At 45.4% G+C, this 7,239-nt stretch overlaps 1 non-coding gene across 1 annotated transcript; it reads right to left on the bottom strand.

Annotated features, from left to right (window-relative positions):
• Positions 1–820: 820 nt before the first annotated feature.
• On the bottom strand, positions 821–902 carry trnas-uga (transfer RNA serine (anticodon UGA)). Its single transcript has one exon. It is a non-coding gene; the product is annotated as a tRNA-Ser (tRNA).
• Between the last annotated feature and the right edge of the window lie 6,337 nt (positions 903–7,239).

Below are 7,239 nucleotides of genomic sequence, written 5' to 3'. Positions count from 1 at the left end.
AAACATCTAGCTCTGATAGCAAAGGTGTTTTCATTAAACTGGGAGTATGTTTAACTAAGCAATTCAGACAGCCAGGGTGAATAATTGGCTTTTGGTTCTTCAAGCTGAGCTCTACACACCAACTGCTCCAACGAAGGCCGTGGATAAGATCCCCATCGATTATTTTGGTCAATTTTAGCCTCAACAACAACCTATTGTTCTGAACAATGCTACATCACAAGCAGAGGGCTAAGTCTGATTTTGATCGTTAATTTTCAATTTCAGTTCTTAATGCACAGTTTCTTACGAATGTGGACAGCAGCAGACCGTTAACATTCAATTTTTAATAGTTCCAGAAAATTCTACATCGCTGATATCGCCTTGCCTTTTCACATCGCAAGCCAGGAACCTGGATCAGTCGAGTTCCTTTCCACACATGGAGTTGCTTTTTTCTAATTCATTGACTGCTGATATAATAGATTATTGGCCTTGAGAGTCAGCTGTAAATTATGTTGAACTTTCTCAGCTTGACTTTCAACTGATCTTAAAAAAAAATCACACCTGCAGGTAAGTGTATTGCATTGCTTCTTGTTTTGCTGAATTCCACCCTCCGAACATCCAAATTTCACGATAGTTCGACAAATGTGTTGAAACTGATTCGTGTTGGAAGTTGGTGGCTTTTTGTTTCTCGACATATAATTTATTCAATTAGATGACTGGGTCAGTCTTGAAATTACTTCGGATTCTTCACAGTTAAAAATTTACTTTGGATTGAATGCAAAGCTCTCGCTCCACGAAATCCAAATCCTGCAAAGGAATTAATGACTTTTAAAAGATTCGACGCTGTGAACAGGATTCGAACCTGCGCAGGGAGACCCCAGTGGATTTCAAATCCAACGCCTTCACCTCTCGGCCATCACAGCTACGGAGAAGTACCCAGTTTTCATAGTAAAACAACTGAATTCATGAATTATCTAATTTGTTGGAAGAACAAATTGGCAAGACCCAAAGATTTCGCCCAATCCTTTGCAGAGACTCAGACGAACGTTACCTTAGCAGATTGACAGGCTTTCACCGCAATCTAGATTCTGCCACAGCTGAAGTTGTGGGAACGATTTTTCGTCGAATTATAGAGTCACGGATGTACACCACATGAAGAGAGGATCATTGTCTCACTGCTTACGATCGATTTTGACTCAATTGCTCATCATTTGGTGCCAAAGTCGACATGCTGTTCTGTTTTAATATTCATCAAAATATGGTATTAGAAATATTGATGCTAAGTCCATAAACACTAGCTACATTCGTAAACAAAAAATCGGAATTAGAAAGAATGCAGAACTAATTTACAGGAATGGATCCAGCAACTCATCCGTAAGTTCTGGCATCAGGTAATGAACTTGTGTGCACAAGAGAGGAAGATTAACCGAAGATTTGGAACTTGAAATCGTCTTGACGGAATTATTTGCAAATTTTTGCGGTTGTTCTAGAGTCATCAAGTTCTTGAACAATACAACACAGAAAGTGGCCCTTCTTTCAACTTGACCATGGTGGACAGATATCCTAAATTAATAGGTCCCATTTGCCAACATTTGGCCCATATCCCTCTAAACCTTGTTCCTCATATATCCATCCAGATGCCATTCAACGTTACAGATGTACCAGTCTCCACCAATTTCTCTGGCAGCTCATTCTGGACACGTCTGAAAAAGTTGCCCCTGACGTCCCTTTTAAATCCTTACCCACTAATTTTAAACCGATGTTTTCTAAATTTTGACTTCCTCACCAGCCGGAAAACACCTTGATGAGTCAACCTATCCATGTCCCTCATGATTTAATAAATAGCAACGATTTGACTTTATCATACTTGTCAGGAGGGACATGTGTGGAGATTATTTGTCGAAGGTTTGAAGTAGAAAGTCTGATGTACAGATTTTTAGAAATGCATCTTGTGGAATTTTTAATAAGTCATTGAAGTCTAGTAGCAGTTGTAGAAGTCTGTTGTGAAAGCTGCAGAAGGATTTCAGGGTACGAGAACGAAGGATTATTTCCAATGTATGGTGGCTCAGTTCGACCGCACTTGGACTACAGTATGAGGAATTATAATCCTCAATTTAGGAAAGATACTAATGCCATATGAGGAATACCACGATTGGTGATTAGCCTTGATATCATGGATGAACGTTAGTCCTCTGATTGGAAATTGGGCAAATCCCGCCTTTTTTAACAGTTTCAAAACAAGAAAAGTAATCTTATTGAGAGTTGCAAAATATTTGAAGAGATAAACAGGATGGTGCAATTAAATTTTGTTCCCTCATTGGTGAATCTAGAAGCAGGAGAGGACAATTTTAAAATGAAGCATTGTGATTTATGACCAGGATGAGAACTATTGATTTTTGTCTTCGCCTTGAGAAGTTTCGCTGTTCAGCACTACAGTGAGCCTTGGATATTTGGTCTTTGAATGCATCACTATCAGCCTGACCTGCCGACACTTACTGCATCACTATAGACCTGACCCCTCACACTTCCCGCCTTAATATCAGCGTGAACCCCTCAAACTTACTGCATCACTATCCATCTGGCGCCCTCACATTTACTGCGCCACTTTCACTTCGAGACCCTCATTTTGACTGCGTCACTATCAGCCTGACTGCCAAACACTTACTTTGTCACTATCAGTCACGCCCTTACACTTCTTATATTACTATCACCCTGACTCCTTACACTTACTGTGTCACTATCAGCCTGACTCCATCACACTTATAGTATCAGACTGATGCCTCACACTTACCGTGTCACTACAACACTGCCTCCTCAAACTTGCTATGTCACTATCTCCTTGACCCTCTCACATTTACTGCGCCACAATCACACTGACCACCTCACACCTACCGCTTCACTATGAGCTTCAATACTCACACTTACTGCGTCACTACCAGACTGACTCACTCACACTTTACACTTGACAATCATCACTACTCTCTCAAATTTATTTCATCACTATTAGGCTGAGGCACTCACACTGACAGCGTCACTAACAGCCTGACCCCCTCATGCTTACTGCGTTGTTATCTCTCTGATCCCCTCAGAATTACTGCGTCACAACCACTCTGATCCCCTCATACTTAATGCGTCACTATCCCTCTGGCACCCTCATACTTCCTGCATCACTCACTCCCTGACACATGCGCGCCTACTGCATCCCTATCAGCCAAACCCCACTCACGAACGGCGTCACTCTCTCTCGAACCTGCTCACAACTTGACACTCTCTCACTTCGTGCATCAATATCAGCCTGACTCCCTCACGCTTACTGCATCACTACCAACCTAATCCCTTCAAAACTGAAAATGTGTTGCTGGTAAAGCATAGCAGGTCATTCAGCATCCAAGGAACAGGAGAATCGACGTTTCGGGCATAAGCCCTTCATCAGGATCCCTTCAAATGTACTGTGTCACTATCAGACTGACCCATTCATACTTACAGCATCACTATCACCTTGACCCCCAAACTTAGTGCGTCCAGATCACCTGAACCTTTCACTCTTCTCGCGTCACCTTCAGCCAGACCCTGCACACTATCACTCTGACCTCCTCATACTTTCTGCATCACTATAACTCTATCCCACTCACACCGTGTGTGTCACTATCACGCTGACAACGCATACTCACTGCACACTATTATCCTGACTCCATCACAATTAGCATATCATTATCAGCCTGACCCCTTACACTTACTGTGTCACTGTCAACCTGTCCCCTCACATTTCCTGTGTCACTCTCAATCTGACACCCTCAAAGTGTCTGCGTCACTGTCACCCTGAACACGTCACACTTACGGCATGGGTGTCTACTTGAAACCTCACACTTATTGCGTCACTATCATCCTGAGCGGCACACACTTACTGTGTCACTAGCACACCAACACTCTCACCTTTACTGCGTCACTATCGGCCTGACACCTCACACGTACTGCATCACTATTAGCCTGACCCGCTCACACGTTTTGCGTCACGACTACCCTGACCCCCTCACAATTTCTGTGTCGCTATCAGCCTGAGCCCCTCACTATCACGCTGACCAAGCTCACAATTACAGCATCACTATCACACTGACTCCCTCACACTTTCTCTGTCATTATCACCCTGACCCTCTCACACGTAATGCGTCACTATCACACTGAGACACTCACATTTTCTGCGTCGTTATCAGCCGGACCCGCGGGCACCCAGCGTCACTATCAACCTGGCCCCTGACACTTGCATGCCGCAATATCAGCGTGAACCCCTCACACTTACTGCATCACTGTCGATCTGCCATCCTCATACTTACTGCACGAGTTTCACGTTGACATCCTCATTTTTACTGCGTCACCATCAGCCTGACAGCCACACACATATTGCGTCACTATCAGTGATGCCCTCGCATTTCCTATGTTAATATCACCCTCACTCCTAAAACCTACTGCGTCACTATCAGCCTGACTCCATCACTCTTTTTGTGTCAGTGTCAGACTGACGCCTCACGCTTACCATGTTACTAAAACTCTGCCCCATCACACTGACTGCGTCACAATCAGCCTGACCCCTCAGACGTACTGCGTCACTATCACCCTGACCCACTCACACTTTTTGTATCAGTTTCAGTCTGACGCCTCGCACTTACTGTGTAACTAAAACTCTCCCCCGTCACACTGACCCCTCAGACTTACTGTGTCACTCTCACTCTGATCCTCTCTAATTTCTGCGTCACTCTCACCCTGACCTCCTCACATTTACTGCATCACTATCACCCTGACCCACTCACACAGTGTTTGCCATTTTCACCTTGCTGGCCTTATTTTTACTGCGTCACCATCAGCCTAACTGCCACACACTTATTGCGTCGCATTCAGTCACGTCCTCACACTTCCCATGTCACTATCACCCTGAATCCTTACACTTATTGTGTCACTATCAGTCTGACCCCTCACACTTACTGTATCACTATCAGCCTGACTCCATCACATTTATTGTGTCAGTATCAGACTGACGCCTCACACTTATCTTGTCACGAAAACAATGCCCCGTCACATTGACTGTGTCACTATCAGCCTGACCCCTTAACACTTACTGCTTCACTATCACCATGCTCCTCTCTCACTTACGATGTCATTTACACCCTGACACACCACATTTGCTGCGGCACTATCACACTGAGGGCCTTACACTGAGTGTCACTGTCATCCTGACCCCTTACACGTACTGCGTCATTATCACACTAGTATCTCACACCCACTGTGTCACTATCATCCTGAACCGCTTACACCTATTGCATCACTATCACTTTGACCCCAACACACTAACTGCATCAATATCAGCCTGACCATCTCACACATACTGCGCCACTACCCGGCTGACTCCCTCACATATACTGCGTCACTATCAGACTTACCCACTCATGCTTACTGCGTCAATATCACCCTGACTCCCCACTCTTACTGCGTCAAGATCATTGTGCTCCCATACACTTACAGCGTAACTATCATCCTGACAATGTCACATTTACTGCGTCAAGATCAGCATGATCCCCTCAAACGTAATGCGTCACTATCAGCTTCAACACTCACATTTACTGTGTCACTTCTAGCACTACCCCTGCACACTTACTAAATCCCGATCCACCTTCGCCCCTCGCATTTACTTCATCACTATCAGCCTGAGACACTCACACTTACAGCTTTACTACAACCTGGCCCTGTGAGTGCATCTACATCACTGTCACCCAGACCCCTTGCCCATACTGCGTCACTATAAGCCTGGCCCCTCAAATGTTCTGGTTCACTATCACACTGACAACTCACACTCACTGCGTCACTATCACCCCGACCCCTCACAATTACTGCATCACTACAACCTAACCCCCTGAAAGCATCTGCGTCACTGTCACCTTGACCCCATCATACTTGCCATGTCACCATCACAATGACACATTCACACAGTCTGCTTCACTGTCATCCTGACACCTCACACTCACTGCTTCACTACCATCCTCCCCCTCATACTGACCTGTCACTATCATCCAGAGCCGCTCACACTTATTGCGTTCCTATCAATCTGCTCCCAACACACTTACTGCGTCACTATCAGCCTGACACTCGCACACTTCCCGCATCACTACAGCCTGACCCCTCACAATTCCATCGTGTCTATCAGTCTGACTCCTCACATTTCCTGCATCACTATCACCCTGTCACTTAACACTTAATGGCCAGTATTAGCCTGACGCTCTCAACTTACTGCATCAATATCATTCTGAGCACTCACACTTACTCCGCCACCATCATGCTGACCCCCTCACACTCACTGCGTCACTATCACCCTGTCCCCTCTCACTTCCTGCATTAGGATCACTCTGACTCACGGACACTTACTGCATCACTATCAGCCTGACCCCTCACACATACTGTGACACTATCAGCCTGACCCCACTACACTTGCTGCGTCTCTCAGCCTGACCCCCTCACACCTACTGCTTCACTATCAGACTGACCCCTCACACTTTACGCATCCCTAACAACCTCACACTTACTGCGTCACTATTCCCCTAACACCTCACTTTTATTGGCCACTATCAGCCTGACGCTCTCAACTTACTGTGTCACTACCAGCCTAAACGCACACACTTACTCCCTCACTATCACCCTGACTGTCTCGCACTCACTGCTTCAGTCTCTGCCTGACCCCATCACACTTACTGCGTCGCTATCATCCTGTCCCCTCCCACTTTATACGTCAGGATCAGCCTGCCACAGTACCATTTACTGCATCACTATCAGCCTGATCTCCTTCCAATTACTGCGTCACTATCAGCCTGACAACTCACTCTTACTGCGTCACTGTCTCACTGACCCCTCACACGAACTGCTTCACTATCACCCTGACCACCTCACACTTACTGCGTCACTACCGGTCTGATCCCTCAGACTTACTGCATCATTATCGCTCTAACCCCCCTCACTGCGCAACTATCGGCCTGATCCACTCACACAGTCTGCGTCACTACCACGCTGACACCTCACCCTCATTGTGTCACTATCATCCTCACTCCATCACACTTATTGAGTCACTGTCAGCCTGATCCCCTGTAATGGAAAATGATCATTTATTGTGAAATCTGTGAAAGCATGTTTGAAACAAAGAAGTATGGACCTAACTTTGCAAAAAGACAGAAAAAATATAAAGTTCAACCTATTTTATAGCTGACTCTCAAGGCCAATAAT

The sequence above is a fragment of the Chiloscyllium plagiosum genome, unplaced genomic scaffold (assembly GCF_037043375.1).
Source record: "Chiloscyllium plagiosum isolate Xiang-an unplaced genomic scaffold, Cpla_swu_hap1 HiC_scaffold_39, whole genome shotgun sequence".
In the NCBI taxonomy this organism is placed as follows: Eukaryota; Metazoa; Chordata; class Chondrichthyes; order Orectolobiformes; family Hemiscylliidae; genus Chiloscyllium; species Chiloscyllium plagiosum.
The sequence above is the reverse complement of the archived record's forward strand: the minus strand, read 5'-3'. Positions and strand labels throughout refer to the sequence as shown.